This window comes from Caretta caretta, chromosome 3 (genome assembly GCF_965140235.1).
Source record: "Caretta caretta isolate rCarCar2 chromosome 3, rCarCar1.hap1, whole genome shotgun sequence".
Taxonomy (NCBI): domain Eukaryota; kingdom Metazoa; phylum Chordata; order Testudines; family Cheloniidae; genus Caretta; species Caretta caretta.
Window position 1 is genome coordinate 129,349,008 of NC_134208.1, and position 17,508 is coordinate 129,366,515.

The window sequence follows — 17,508 nt, forward strand, 5'->3', positions numbered from 1 at the left end:
ATGTACTTCTCTGCCTCCCATAGCTCCTCCAGTTCAGCTACTCTGGTCTCAGAAGCCTGTACTCAGTCTCTGAGGGCCAGGAGATCCTGGCACTGAATGCACACATACATCACCTGCCCCCCAGGCAAGGTAATCATACATAATGCATTCAGTGCAATAAACTGGATAACCCCTACTCTGCTGCTGGACTTCTGCCTGCATTATTTTTACTCTTGCAGGAGCTTTTTTTTTATTGTTTGTGTATGTTTTTTCTTTTGTGGTGTGGTGATTATTGGCCTAAGTTTAGAGAATAGAAAAGGAGTACTTGTGGCACCTTAGAGACTAACCAATTTATTTGAGCATGAGCTTTCGTGAGCTACAGCTCACTTCATCAGATGTTTACCGTGGAAACTGCAGCAGACTTTATATACACACAGAAATCATGAAACAATACCTCCTCCCACCCCACTGTCCTGCTGGTAATAGCTTATCTAAAGTGATCAACAGGTGGGCCATTTCCAGCACAAATCCAGGTTTTCTCACCCTCCACCCCCCCACACAAATTCACTCTCCTGCTGGTGCTAGCCCATCCAAAGTGACAACTCTTTACATAATCAAGTCGGGCTATTTCCTGCATAGATCAAGGTTTTCTCACATCCCCCCCACCCCCATACACACACAAACTCACTCTCCTGCTGGTAATAGCTCATGATTTCTGTGTGTATATAAAGTCTGCTGCAGTTTCCACGGTAAACATCTGATGAAGTGAGCTGTAGCTCACGAAAGCTCATGCTCAAATAAATTGGTTAGTCTCTAAGGTGCCACAAGTACTCCTTTTCTTTTTGCGAATACAGACTAACACGGCTGTTCCTCTGATACCTGTCAGTTTAGAGAATGTTTATTAGGTGTATCTGACTCTCACGGTCTCTTTCTAAATGCCCTCGTAAAACTCCCTGTTCACTAGCTCCTCTGGCTGCTTAAGAGCTGGTGTTTTAAGCCCTTGTTCTCCCTGAATTAGCTCCACCCCCTTGTCAAAGAAGGTTTTATATTTTAATTTTAGAGGTTTTTATATTTTTTTTCTGCATTTTCAGCATTATGCATTAAAGCTACATCATCATACTCTCATTTGAAAACAACCCATTTCATTCCATTAGCTTTAGAGAGGGATTCTCTGACCACCCTTTTCTTTTCATAGATTTCTTTCTTATGGGTTAGATGAAAAAATAAATAATTATATTAGCAACTTGGCCTGCTGCAGTGGAAAGAAAATGATGATGGGCTGTGCCCAGGATAAAACATCATGCCTATTTCATCAATGCCTATTCATGAATTTTCATCTACTTTGATTTAGAACTGAGGTTTTGAAATATTTGAATGAAGAGAATGAAACTTGCTCCAAACAAAACACCACCACAGATGTCAAAGCCAATAAATATCATACCTTGTATTCAGACAATAAACTACACACACCAAAAAGGGATTATCTTTCTTATTAATTAAGAATATACAGGATAGAGATGGTTTCTAAAGACAGCAAGGGGAAGGGGCAGAGTTTACAAATAGCAGTTTCTAGCCTTCATCATGTTGGACAGCTCTTAGAAAAATCACACATACACATACTATGAGCAAAGACCCCTCCCCCTCAGTCATTTTCTGGTATGATTCATCATATCAGAAGTGTTTTGGTACACCTTTAAGTTTGTACCAAAAACTAATCAGGATCTGCACTGTTAGGACTCCTTGACAAATGTGTGACAATTAATGTGTAAATTACCTGTGTAAATTACCAGTGACTTACACTGTCTGGATGGGTCCAAAGAATGGTTAGCTTATTTTTATTGAGTAAACAGGTGGTTATGAGTACACTTTGAAGTTAAGAAATGAAGCTAAAGCAGAGATTTAAGAGACTGGATGTCTCACCAGCTTGGTAATTGGCTTTAGTGTTTTTCACATTTAGGTCACTGGTTCAAATTTGTGTCAGATTAATACTTCACAGGAGTCATTATCATCCGCTTGTTGTTCAGTGAGCAGCATTTGTGAAATGAGTTGGTGGTCTCAGTCAAGCTCCTAGTGGCAAATAACCACATGACAAGTGACACCTAATTGGTAAGGAAGGACAAGACAATTTGACTAAAAGAAGAGTCCAAGTCTTCACTCAGTTTATTACCACACTTGAACCACGCCATTCGTTGAGACACTAGGATAGGGTGACCAGATAGCTGTGAAAAAACAGGACGGGGGTGGGGGGTAATAGGCCCCTATATAAGAAAAAGTCCCCCAAAACAGGACTGTCCCTTTAAAAACACCCTATACTAGGATGTTTGCATAAGCTTTATTACTTTCCTATTTCCAGGTAGCACTGCAACTGAAAGTGAAAAAATACCATAGGAAAAGAAAGTCCTCACTATATTTCCAGATGCCAGAAGACTAGACCAGGAAATGTAGAGGGACCACCAAGCCTATTCTACTCTAGTTCCTATGTAGTTCTTTTCACCATAATATCTGAGCATCTTTCAAAAGTGCATGGAGCAACATGATAACATCTGCCACAAGTGGTTCTTACTTTTTCTCTTCTTCTCTCCCGAAGGAAATTGTGTGTGTGTGTTTAATAATTTAACACATTAGATGTACACACTGCTATGTATTTATGCTGGAGGAAGCAAGGTTGATGTGCATTGCATGTGGAGCAGAAGGTGGTAGAGTTTGTGAGGGTCCTTAGTTCCTGTGGGAGTTCATTCCATAGTCTTGGACCAGCCCTGAGAAAGTTTTGCCTCCTGCACAGATGAGCTTTTTTTCCTTGCTGTGGACAGTGCCTGACAAATGGAGCTTTAGACCATGGTCATTGTCTCAGAGCTGTAGACAATCTTTTAGATTTCCCGGGCCCAGGTCACTGAGCATATTTGAGATATGGATCAAGTCCTTGAACTTGACATTCTATGGAAAGCCAACCTAGACAGCAGAGGCAGAGCCTCTAAACCTTAACCCTACATCTAGCCAGTGCAGAGGGCACATTTGATGCATTTGCGATAGCCCACGCTACTGAGGAGATGCATACTCTATGCTCGTTGGAATTTTTTGCGTCAGGAGGGCTTCAGAAGAGATTGCTCACATACATAGCCAGATAACCTCAGGCAATATCATGTGGCTGTGTGGAGAAGTCACAAGAAGTATCCTGTCCACCCCTGCCTGTCCTACCCTGTGATCGCTGCACAAGGGCTAGGGGTGTGTGTAGGGATTGCTGCCACCCTGCAGCCTGGAGACAGAGTCAATCCTACTGGGGGAAGAGAGGATACAGAGTCATACCCCCTCCTTTAATACCTGGCCCACTGAGCTGGACATCTTCAGGGAGGGGAATAGGCCGCACTGTGCATTCATCCTGTGTATTGTGGAGGTGTGTGTGTGTGTGTGTGTGTGTGTGTGTGTGTGTGTGTGTGTGTGGCGGTGGTGGGGTGTAATTACACATCCTGAGTCACAGTCATTTCTAGGATGCATAAGAGGCAGTGAGGCTATGCTCTGGCCCCAAATTAACTGCTACAATCTGGCCAACAGCAATTATTTGAGACACATGGGACGACCAGATTTGCATCTGTCCATGAAGACAGATTTGCAGGGCTTTGCTAGTGCAAAGCTGTCCTACAGCCAAGTAAGCCAGTCACAGAAAAATCACCCCAGAGCAGGCAGTTGGTGGCACAGAGCTTCCGTAATAGCTCATTCATAACAGAGTCTACTGTCCTGGGCCTTGCCAGTTGCAGTAATACCCCCTTGGAGCTAGTGATAGCCCAGTTTCAGGCCATTCTAAATTGCATGGGGGCAGGGGGGGATGAGAATGGTGCAGAGCAGTTCCAGCATGCTGGCTTAAAACCACCCTTTGCTCTCACACAAGGCCAGGGGCACAATGTGGTGGAGGGAGCGGGACCACACCCCTACTCCCTGTCAGTCCCTGACTGGAGCTAGAAATTTGGTCTAGCAGACCTCTGTCCCTTCAGACAGATTAATCTATTTTTATTATGTTTCTTGATCATTATAACATTTCACAAAGTATACTGAAGAATGAAGTTAATTCCTTTTGTTCTTTTTGGACTTGATTGTGCGGTGGTTGACCCTGTGCAGTCTTTGCTGAAAATCCTCAGTGACTGAATTCTGGGTCTCCATGTGCTTTTCTATGGGAATTGTGTTCAAGCACTAGAGGAGGGGCAGTAAAGTAAATTCTAGCCCTCCCAAAGGTTACACATTTACTTTCACAGTTCACAGTATATTTATGTATTTGATGTTGAACTAAAGAATAAAGTAGAACCATATGTTTATTTCCTGTGAATATAAGGGCCAAAAAAAGGATCCTCACGTCAGCCTACAAAAAAGCACATACAATTACATACTTAAAATTTATCCAAATAATTACCATGAATGCGTTCACAAGTGATCAGTTGTATGTGCACGTATTGTATTTGCACACCTAGAGAGGGTCAGCCAAAATCTGGCCAATAATATAAACCTAAATGTAAGGAATGGATTGCATTTAAAACAGACCAAAATGTTTGGATGAGTAAAATGTCCATTTTTTAAGAATTCTGCCTAACAATAAAGTTTAATAGAACAGTTCAAAGGAAAATGACACTGACTCGTTTTAAGCACTGCCCAAAGTAGAAACAATATCTGAATCGAAATTAAAAGAGCATTTATGGAGATGAGGAAATGACTATAATACTAAAAAAACAATGAAGTGTTGAATCTTAAAGACTTGATTAAAAGTCATGGAATTCCAGACGATGAATCTCTAAACCCCCTTTTGCCACTTTCTAGAACTTTATTGAAATAATTTTGCATAGGTTGTTATTATTTATTGTTTGTATTATGTAGCACCTAGAGGTTAAAACCAAGTTCCAGACCAAGTTGTGCTAGACGCAGTACATTCATTTGAATTCAAAGCAACAGACTTGGAGCAATTATGGAACTACTGGCAAAATTCAAAATGAAAACATAAACCTGTACTCTTAATTCTTCCACAATGCAGTTAATCTATACAAGAAATGGTTCTATCAAATTGGATTTAAAACATTAGCAAAGGAAGCAGCTAATCCTACTGCATTGTTGTGGGGCAAGGAAATTGCATATTCAGTCAGATATTTTAGAGAATCCCACATTCCAATTTACAGCTAAATTAATATTGAACAGCTTGTGTGTCCAGTTTCAGTCATAATAATTAATAATTTGGTTATTTCATTATGCAATTTGAATTATGATACTGTGTTTGGGCAATAGAGGAGATATAATAATGTTGTAAACTACTATAAAAATCAAAATAAAACCCCAGATTGGTGAGTTTAGTAGGGGGGAAATAAATTCACTGGTTCATTCCTTTGGTCAGTCTCTCTTTCTGTATATACATTGTGTAATCGGACAAAAGTATATAGGAAGAATAAAACTGTTCTCAGATGTGCCTTCCTAACTCCCATTGTATTCCAGGGGAGTTGTATAGTCATATCAGAAGGTACAATTCGGCCCATATGTATGATGTTGATTGTGTGTGGTTGTTTTAGAGAATTGTTGAGGCTGGAATTGCCTGCAGTATTTTGTTTCATCTCATTGGGCAGTAGCCTGTAGCATGTGTCACCTGTAGCATATGTCATGCAAGAATTTAACATCTTGAAAAGACACTAACCACAAGAACTGTTGCTCAGCAACTGCCAAAATGATTTAATATTTTGTAATGAATAAGGGGATGTTGTTTTAGAGACATAAGGGTGGGGTTACCTGGAGCTCTTTGTTTAGGCTCAGGAGCTGCCTGTTTCTGTTGCAGTGACTTAAACTATATAAAATGTTTACAGAATCAAGCTACCAACCAATAGACCATATGCATCTGTTGCATACAGTGCCTTGTTTACATCAACTAATATGGCACAGCTTCAACTCCCCTAATAGCTTTTCCACTTCGCCCATGGAAGCTTAATCAGTGTTAATTTTAGCTGAAATAAATGGGTGAAAGGCTTTACATCGATAGTCACAAATAGCATAGTACAAAGGAAAACAATACAAATAAATATATAACAATAATTAATTAATTCATAATAGTTTACATTACACATATATGTTCAGCTTGGTATACTAAATAATATTCCTGCACTTTCATATTCATGCTTTAAAATAAATAGCTAATATTTCAGATATATTAAAATAAAGTTGGTTCTGAGGCTACCCAGAATGCTAAGCTTAGAATAAGATAAATAAATGTAAATATGCTGTAATTCAAACTTCTGAAAGTACTGAATGATCTTTGAGCTCATATTTCTCATTGTCAAGGACTCATGAAAAATTAGATCAGTCCTCAAAAGAGGTTTGTTGTGGGAAGCTCTATTACAGCACAAGAGAAGCCTTATTTATGGGACAGTCACCTGTTGTTTTGTTTTGGGGTTTTTTTGAGATAGTACAGATGTTCAACTGGATTCAATAATTACATTTTGTTATCTGAAATGAATGCAAATCATATTATTCCCTTTTTTCCTGGGATTTTCCCCTCCTCCTCTCATCCCTCTTCCCCATTTTATCTTTATTCTCCAGAAGTTCTCTCCTGTTTGAGATGGCCTTATATTAGCCATGTACACAACAGACAGCTGTGCTTCCTGCCTAATGTTATTCAGTATATGCCTCAATATCTGTGGTCCACTTCAGCTGTCCTGTACAGGCAGAAGTGGAAGGATCACAACATGTGAATGACGGAAGGTTCAGTTATTCAAGGCTTAATGCAAAGAATATGCAAGGATCACAACTAGTTAAGGACATAGGTCATGTATGATACTTGCATGTTGGCGTCATCCAGAGGTTGTCTTTATACTTTTACTGGAACGGGACTATCTTCAATTGTCAAAGAATAGGTAGGTGTGTGACAAGAACTTAGTCCAATTAATATCTACTTAAAGTACTTTAATGGCTTTCCATAATATTTGAAACGGAGCACCTTGCTGTGGAAAAGTATCTTAAATGAAGCCAGCATATTAAAACAGATTGGGTTTAAGTTATTGAAATTGTGAAGTTCAAAGTCAGTCTCTATTATAGTTCAGTAAAAACCTGGAATATTTTTTAGATAGTTTACTCAGTTTCCAAAATAAATTAATCTATCCTTAATTTGGAAACACCATCTTTCTCCCATTCTTAAATATAACTTTAAAACCTTTGTGGAACTGAGTCACTGACTGAAATGTAGCATTTTGCTCAATGTACAAGTCAAACAAGGCAGACAAAATGTAAATTCTCAGGAGCTGGCAGAATTAACAAGTATTCTGCTGAGTGACTCAATTTTCAAATTATTAATGACTTCTCTTTGCCAACATGAAAGAATTTTGTAACTTTAGATGTCTTCTAAAGCCATGTATCTTATTAATTTTAAGACATTTCAGTGTAATCAGTCATAAGAAAATGGAAAACTCATTGAATATAAATTACTCCATTAAGCGCTTTTTTATGGCATCCAGGGTTTTTTTGAGAGAAATTCATGATAAGGCTGCATTTGTAAGTCAACTGTACCTTAAGAATGAAATAATTTATAATATGGACAAAAATCAAAGCATGTTTTACTTTACACACATACTAACTTGGGATCTGATCTTGTTTCCAGTGAAATCAATGGGAATTTTATTACTGGCTTCAGTGGAAGATTAATCCAGCTATTGGTTTTGATTTTCAATTTTATAGTTTGAGAGAGCAAAACTTGATTTTTTAATATGCTCTGTAGAAAAATATTTCTGTTCTTAGAGCCTGATGCTGTATTCCCCAAGGCCAGAAACCCTTTGGCTTCAAAGGGGGAACTAGCTAGGCAATAATTCAGGATCTGGCCATCAGATCTGTACCAGCCAATGATGTCAGAGTGTGACAATTCTATATAAATGTTAGAAATTTTTGGTTTGGAAGAAGTGTTATTAGGTCTCCAGAGGCTCATCATCATTACACATAATATGCCTAATTTTAAAATATGGTCTATTTTTATGACAGCAATTTTGTGTCTGCAAGCAATTGCAGATGCAATATTGAGACTACTTTTAATAGAGGGAACATATTTTAGCATGTAGATGTCTGTGATGGGTGTAGCCTGATTCTTTAATGATTAATAATTGTGGTGGTTGACAATACTAATTTAATGAGCTGGGGTGGGGGGTAATAGGGCTCTAGTCCCAGAATCAGACAACAAAATTAAAACTAACAAGTTCAATATCTTGTAGGCATCCTCACCATATATAGCAAAGACACTCACACTGAGGGCAAAGCAAAGTCTTAGCCGCTTTCATTGACACAAGAAAGACAAGAAAGCTCCAAACCACATAAACAAATAGCAATAATACAGTATTCGGGATATCTTTGATGTCATCCATTTCATATGCTCATATGCTTCCTGGGGAACTTGGTGGTAAGAGATAAAGGACCAGCCCTGCCCCTGGCATGCCGAATGAGACTGATGATCCAGACAGGTCGGTGGTACATAACAACAATGAAGAGCTGAAGGGTCAGTGATGAAAAGCTACCCATGCTATATGGTGGCTGGGCCTATTATAGGGCCTGGGTATTATCATGAATATTCATTCAGATATCCAGCCTCCCATGTCTATATCTAACTACCTCACCCTCATAATATTGGGGTGCATTTATTCTATAGGTTAACATATTAATGCCCTTGAGCTCATTACCATATACGTCAACCATTGCTAAAGCAAGGTTAAACATCTGCCAATGATTCTATCCTAAAATATCTAAGCCCAGTATCAGTTCATGTTATCATTATGTACCAACTCCTTTTCTTGAGCAAACTATTCCCAGCTTCCCAAAATCTAGGGTATATAAAATGGTCTGACAGTTACACTAAGGGTCCTAGGCCTACTCTACTTATGATAACTAAGCCAATGTCTTACAGGATACAGGCCTGTAGGTTCCTTGTGTTACTGATAAGTAAAGTAAAATAAAAAGTTACGCTAGCTCCATGGGCCACATGGGACAAACAAACCACACACTGACAATATGGGGTGAATAAGCTAACATCAGCTCAGGTGGCTCCACCCTGCTGCACCTACGAGAAATGTCAGGATTGGAGGGAGGAGCTTAAGAAGAAGAGCCCCTGCTCATTTGATGGTAGAACAGGAAGGAGAGCAGACCTTCAGCTCCCGAAAAGAAGGCTGACTAAAGCAAGAGCTCCCTTGCTGCCTGATTGCCCCCTCACCTCAAGGAAAGGGAAGGCCAGATGCTGACTCACCTTGAGAGGGAACCATTACCCTCTATTACCTGTGAACTCACTTTTTTTTTAATTAATCCCCTTGTTGTTTGTTTGGCTACCCTAGAAGGGAAGAGACTTTAAAGTGACCTGGCTGGAGGATCAAGTCACAGGAAGAGACAGACCATTGCAAGTGACTGTTGCCACAAGATATACAACAAAATATATATGCAATACTGCCTATATGCACATTTTACATATGCACTCGTATAATGTTGAACTTGCAATTACGTGGACTCCTGTGCCCACCTGGATCCAGTTACAGAACTGAGTGACTTAAGAGTTTGTAGCCTCTGTCATAAATATAAAGGGAAGGGTAACCACCTTTAAAATCCCTCCTGGCCAGAGGAAAAACCCTTTCACCTGTAAAGGGTTAAGAAGCTAGGATAACCTCGCTGGCACCTGACCAAAATGACCAATGAGGAGACAAGATACTTTCAAAGCTGGAGGGGGGAGAAACAAAGGCTCTCTCTGTCTGTGTGATGCTTTTGCTGGGAACAGAAAAGGAATGGAGTCTTAGAACTTAGTAAGTAATCTAGTTAGATATGCATTAGATTCTGTTTTGTTTAAATGGCTGATAAAATAAGCTGTGCTGAATGGAATGTATATTCCTGTTTTTGTGTCTTTTTGTAACTTAAGGTTTTGCCTAGAGGGATTCTCTATATTTTGAATCTGATTACCCTGTAAGGTATTTACCATCCTGATTTTACAGAGGTGATTCTTTTACTTTTTCTTCAATTAAAATTCTTCTTTTAAGAACCTGATTGCTTTTTCATTGTTCTTAAGATCCAAGGGTTTGGGTCTGTGTTCACTTATGCAAATTGGTGAGGATTTTTATCAAGCCTTCCCCAGGAAAGGAGGTGTAGGGTTTGGGGAGGATTTTGGGGGGAAAGACGTTTCCAAGCTGGCTCTTTCCCTGTTATATATTTATTAGACGCTTGGTGGTGGCAGCAATAAAGTCCAGGGGCAAAAGGTAAAATAGTTTGTACCTTGGGGAAGTTTCAACCTAAGCTGGTAAAAATAAGCTTAGGGGGTTTTCATGCAGGTCCCCACATCTGTACCCTAGAGTTCAGAGTGGGGAAGGAACCTTGACAGCCTCTTTACCAAACAATGATCATTTAACATTCACACACAATATTGTTGCCTCACTCTTCAATAATTATTGGTACAGATCTCAAGACTCAATCTTGCATGACCCAGGCCTTAGGTTCAGTCACTATCACTAAGAACTCACCCAAGACCTAGGGCATTGCATTACTAATGTGGAGAGACAGAAATAATATTTTCACCTTAGCCTTTCAGTGTGTCAGGGCTGGGCCAGGTGCAGCCACTGTACCCCAGTCAGCTGCTAATTTGTGATCAGGAGAGAAGTAGTTAGGATCAGGAGCAAGCCTGGTCAGAAGGCAAGAAGCCAGGGTTGGACACCAAGATGTAGGCAGCAGGCAGATAACAGGATCAAAGTCAAGCTGGCTCATAGGGTTGCCAACCCTCCAGGATAGCCCTGGAGTTTCCAGGAATTAAAGATTAATCTTTAATTAAATATCATGTCATGTGATGAAACCTCCAGGAAAACATTCAAACAAAATTGGCAACCCTCCTGGCTCAGGATATCAGGAAGTCAGGGTCAGGTGCCAGGTTACAGACAGCAATCAAATAGCAAAGTTGAGGACAAACCAGGGTCAGAAGCCAGAGTCTAGGGTCTATCATTAGGAGACTCTAGAGCACAGGCAACCAGTCTGTGCTGTTGCTCAGACAGCTGACCATCAAGGCTTCCTGGTTTATATACTGGTATCGGCCAATCAGTGGGCTGCGAGGGGCTGCCACTCATGTCTTGCAGGGTGGTACTTCCTGCCGAGCCATGCTTCACAGGGTCCTCCCTTGGATACCCAGCCTAAGCTTCTAGCAATGATGCAGAGGCACCAGCAACCCAGATTCTTCCTCCTCCACCCCCCATGGTCCCAGGCTCTTACATGGTGCTAGATTCATCTATGCCACTCTCATCAGATGTAATTTCTGGATGCACGTTTCATTGCAGACCACACAAGTTTAGAATCATAACTTTATATTGTTTGTTTAGGGAAAAATGTCAGAAAGGAGAAGCCAATTAAATTAAAACATTTAATGGACTGATGTTTTATTTAAAGCTTCTCAAATTTTTGTTACTTTCCTTTGTGAACATGTGTAATGCATTTGTGACCAATAGTTAAACTATGTTGCATTTCAGAAGGGTAGTCATTTCAGTGCTTCAACTATAGTTTACTTATATTTAAACTTTTTCCAACATCTGCCCAGTGGACATAACAACAATGACTTGAATGTTTCTTTAGCTCAAACTGTATTTCATTTATCTCATAAATCTTGGTAAGAAGGAGACATCTGTGGTTTTTTGAACAGAAAGAGAGTACAAAACTTACTGGAATGTTCAGACTCATTCTCATTCCAAAAGTTCTATAGTGGGAAAACTTCACACATGAAATGTGTACTTTTTCCAAAGATTTCATGAGTATTTATTTCAATGTGCCTTCTCTGTGCTGCCATCTTATCACTCCCTAAAAATGGATGTTATAAGACTTCTTGGAATACTACTTACTAGAAGTACTGTTTATTACAGTTGATATTTGTGGAGTCCGGGTTGCTATTCCCCTCTACTCCCAGTGGCATTAACTGAAGACTCACTCACTATGAAACATTTTTATTGTCATTATATATTTTTGCTGTGCTAGAGAATTTTCAACACCATTTAGTCTCAAATTGGCAGGCCACAGTGGTTTCAGCCTTAATATCATCACTGGCTACTTTGGAACCGTGAAAGGCTATACAATTAAGATGGTTTGCTTTCAAGGAAACAGACGGCAGAAAAAAAAATGAGACAGGACTCGTTTATTCCTTAAGAGACTGAGGTTATGTCTACATTACCACTTGTGTCGGCATAACTTATGTCACTCCGAGGTATGAATAAACCATCTCCCTAAGTGATATAAGTTACACTGACTTAAGCACTGGTGTGGACAGTGCTGTGTGGTGAGAAAGCTTCTCACAGGAGAGCTCTCTTCTGTCAGCTTAGAGCAGCTACACAAGAGAGCTTACAGCGGTGCAGCTGCATCGTTGTAAACTCTCTCATGTAGCCATAGCCTTGGATTAGCCCTGTCATTTAAATTAATATGTTGCATTGAGATTCTACAATACCAGCAACCTAAGAAAATGATCCAACAAACTCTTACTCACGTGAGTATTCCTTAATCACATGAGTAGTCTCATGGAACTTGGGACTAGAGGTGATTTGAAAAAATGTTCATTGCAAATCTTTGTCAACAAAAACAAAGGTTTTTTCCCTCTAAACAAAAGGTTTTGTGGGCACTTTTCATTTCTTTTTAAGCTTCTTGGGTTTTCAACATCTTTTGAAAACCAAAACCAACTTTTTTTTTCATTGCCCCTCTTACCTCTTTCTCTCCCTTTTTTCCTTGTATTGCCCCTTTTTCCTTTTTCTCTTTTGCTTCTGGAAAAGGAAGAGAAAAAAAGGAGAGCAAGAGGGAAAAACCAAAAAAACCAAAGTGAAATCCTGAAAATTTTCCTTTTTTTGTTTAAAGTAAAAAAAAAAGAGAGAAGTTTTCACAGGAAAAAAAATTGTTTAAATGATTTCTTTTGTAAATTACCTGCAAACCTTGCCTGCCCCCCCCCCCCCCCAAATTGGTACTTGCTGACCAACTCCACTCAGGACTATTCATACAATTAAAGTTTGTGGGACTAGCCCACAGGAGAGGGAAAGATGGTGTGAGTCAGCGGGTATTAAAGTTTCTACATCAGGGTCACCATCAAAATTAGTTGATGTATTGTAGTAAAGCTTTAGAGTAATACAAACCAAATACTCAGTCCAGCAAACCCTTACTCATGTGAGGAGTCTCATTCACAGGAAATGGTACTGAGAGTAACACTATTAATAGGGTTACCAACTTTCTGATTGCAGAAAACGAAACAACCTTACCCAGCCCCCTGCCCCGCCCCTCCTCTGAGGCCCCCGCTCCCCACTCATTCCATCTCCCCTCCCTCCGTTGCTCGCTTTCTCCTACCCTCGCCCATTTGCTCATTTTCACTGGGCTGGGGTAGGGGGTTGCGGTGTGGGGGGTGTGAGGGTTCCAGCTGGGGGTGTGGGCTCTGGGATGGGGCTGTGGATGAGCAGTTTGGGATGGGGGAGGGGGATCAAGGCTGGGGCAGGGGGTTAGGGTGCAGGGGGGTGAGGGTTCCAGATGGGGGTGCAGGCTCTGGCGTGGGGCTGGGGATGAGGGGTTTGGAGTGTGGGAAGGGCTGCAGGCTCTGGAAGGGAGTTTGGGTGCGGGAGAGGATGTGGAGTCTGGACAGCACTTACCTCAGGCAGCTCTCGGAAGTGGCTGGCATGTCCCTGCGGCCCCTAGGTGCAGGGGTGTCCAGGGAGCTCCGCATGCAGGCACTGCCCCCAAAACTCCCCTTGGCCAGTAGGCTCTACACAAACCAATTTATGCTCAACACATCAGTGCGCTTTAGAAATCATATCCCCATAGTGTGCATTACCCCACCATGTAGAAAAGTTCTTGCACTATGCCTTTGTCCATTTGCTGCTCATTTTTGTGGTGTCTGGTCATCTAAATCACGTGATATTGCTCCACTTTCTGACTGGATGTATGAACTTTTACAGAGAGAAGGCACAAATATTCAGGAAAATTTATATTCACAAGACTCACTGTTTACAAACAAAATGATAATAAGATATTTGCTGAAAATGAATTAAAAATGTTGGGACAGTAATTAAAACACATTTGTGCTTTTTATGCAAATTCTTGTTTACAATCGTTTTTTAAAATATATATATTCACCCAGCTCTATTCAGGATCGGCCTACATCCAATAAATGTTTTGTTCCCTATTTGCCTTTATAAGATACTGGAAGAAAGAGAAATGTTTCTGTCTCCTAAGGCAGAGAGCTGAATTATCCTACTACATGTTTTGTTAACAAAAAACAAATGGCTACCCACCAAAAACTTTCTGATGTTAATGATGCAGTTATATGTCATTGTTTCATTTATTCATGTATTTTACCTTTCAAGAATGTTAGCTTTTTTTTAAAAGTTGGAAATGTAGGAAATTTTGTGTTAAAATTATACTTCCGCAACAAGCCGCAGAGTCAGATTCAAATGGTTAGTTACACAAGTCGTACAGTATAGTTTCTCTTCTGCCATTGGATGAACTTGTTTAACTAATCAACACAGTGCAAATTATACATGTTACAATCATATGTACAATTAGGAATTACTACTCTGTGAATACAGACTAACATGGCTGCTACTCTAAAATCTGTACTCTATTACTAACTCCATTAGTTACATTGTTTGTTTAATAATTTACTGGTTCATAAAGATAGTTAAATGTTTCAGAACACTTGTGAATTCTATATTTAGTTATATTGTGATATTTGTGACTTGAATGATTTGCTGATCACAATTACTTGCTGAAGAAATTTGATTACAGACAGAAATTTCACTAATGGAAAAAAGATGAAGATGAAATTTATCAAATACGTTTTTGCAAATTATTCAGTTAACATTACAAATGAGTACATGGAATGTTTTGCTCTAGGAAAAAATGTAAGCTTTGTACATTGTTCTAAATTTCTGTAGACAAGCAACTCTAGTATATATCTCATTTCCCATTGGTAATAAAAATTCACATCCAACAACATGTACTGTTTAGAATACCTTTCAATCACAAAGCCCAGAGCTGGGCTAGTCTTGTGGTTTATGAACAGGAGAGCACTATAATCTGGAGTTTAAACGCTAAATTTGGTAATTTTCTCACCACGATAGCAGGAGTTGGGAGAGTAAGTTCTCAACTCCAGCAGAAGTCCTCTGACCTGCTGCTCAGTGCTCTGGGTGTCAAAGAGTGCTCTGACAATTACTTATTTCTTATGCTCCTGGAATTTGCTGATAACCACAGGGTTTAGTTAAGCAGCGACAGTGAGGCTCCTCTAAGGTTGGTTAGCAATCCCATCTAGAGTAGAAGAGTTGGGAATAAAAGGTAAATAACCAACCTTATCTTATTTTAACTCCCTTCTTACTACCATCTCCTCTGTGTATAGGCCTGACTGATCTCTAAAAACAAAACAAAAGCTCAGGGCCAGTGACATATGGAGATTGAAATATAGCTAATTTCTGTATCCAAGTTGAGGAGCAGAGTGGAATATGTGAAGAGCATATTGTGCTGAAGGATATTATGGGATATTAGGGCAGTCCATATGTCAAAAATTAACTTTGTAAAGATTTTTTTCCAATCAAAATATATCCTAAAGCAAAATATATCATCATTACCGCCACATACTACACGGTATGCCGCTTCATAGATTTAGATAAATTACATCTGGGAAAGACCTAGTCAACCAAAAAATCGATATCCTTCCCACTGCAGGATTACTCCCTATTATATATTTTCTAGTACTTTGGCAAGTCCAGTTTTAAATAACCAAAGTTATGTGGCTTCTGCCTCTTCCCTTGGGAGTCTATGGCACTACAGAATAGATCTTTTTTTTTTCTTGATATTCAGCAAAATTTTCTTTTGCTTAATTTTATACCTTTATATCCATTGTATTATTTCCATTCTTATCCTTATGTCGGCCTGCAGATAAGAAAAGAAGCTTGATTTCCGTTGTCAGTTTTCTCAACTGTTTGAGCAATTTTCTAAAAGAGTCCTTAGATTTTAGTCTATGTAGCTGATGTTGAACACAAGATGACACTGCAGAGGTACCCTGACAAGGTCCATTGAGTCAGCAGCTCTGGAAGTAGAAATTGGTTGGGTTACCTGCTGCTCCAGAGCTTGCAAAATAAGAGGAAAAGCACAAAATATTGCTTTTCCCTAGATCTTACCTAACTGCTTGCTGTTGGTTTTGTTTTTAATTTCTCAACAATAGACTGGTAGATGTGTGGTGTTTGTTTGTTTGCTTTGTTAGTTTTGTTTTTCAATTTTAGGTAGTATTTAAAATCCAAAAGACATTCTCCACAGTAGTTGTTAATTAAATAATACATTGGGCGCAAATACAGCTGAGTGTGCCACCATGCTTTATCGGTGCCTTGCAAGTGTGCCACAAGACATAATTAGTCACAACACAGTAGGTTTTGTGGTGAAGTCAAGATTATGGTTTTAGACAACTGATGTCCATCTAGGATTCCACACATTTGCTAACTCTATTTGTCAACCAGTGTACAGCGCTCCTTCTTAAATACTGGTCACTGGCCTATATTTTGCCCTCATTTACACTCTCATAAGCCCAATGACTCCAGTAGGATGGAACGGGTGTCACGATGAGCAAAATTTGACACTAATGACAATTTGACACTAATGTAAATGTCTCGATGTGCAAATGAGAAATGTCAACCAAGCAGATGTCCACTTTCTCTTCTTGAGAAAGAGCAGCATTGTGAGGAGGAATGAAATTCCCAGATCTGGCAATACAGCATCTCCACGGGCACTAAATCCACTCCAAATTTTGAAGAAAAAGCAGCTGTGCCACAAGATTCCTCACTGTTGCAGTAACAAAAATTAAACGGAAAGCTTGTGGTATTTTTCCTCAGCTCAAGTTTTGTTTAGAAATCATTTTTCAAATAGATGGGTTCATTTATGTGGCCTAGGAAGGCTCTTTTTTATACATACATTTTCTACATTAGGTGATGGATACAAAGACATCTGCAAAGTAGGTGACCATAAAGAACAAATAAAAAGCCTGTGGGAGAGGATCAGCAAAGGTGGGTCTCATTTCTGTGTTATTTTCTCTGTCTCTATCATCTGTTTTTTTTAAACTCAACCAGTTCTCTGTTAAACATATTTATGCTTTTAGTAATTTATTCCATATGTTCAGTGCTATTTACTTGAAAATCGTTGCATGAACTGTCTCCTTGCTTTCAATTTCATCCTTTTTAAATTATATCCTCGTTTCTCTTATCCCCTTCAGAAGAGTAAAATCCTCTTTCAGCTCACTCTTCTCTTGTCTTCTCTTGCAGTGCATCTTCCTTGTCTTCTCTTATACATCAAAGAATGCTGCATCCAGTTTTGCTCAACTAAGTATTCTGAAAATTCACATTCTCATAAAAATTGAGCAGTTGCAACATATCCATTGACTTAAAGGATGCCCTGAGTAAGAGAATCACTGTATATATTTTAATCTCATACATCTAATTTAAAGACAAGATTATGGCTCTTCAGGCACTGCCTGCACTGTGTCTGTGGGGAGAGTACTGAAATGAACAGCCCCAGCTGAGGGTT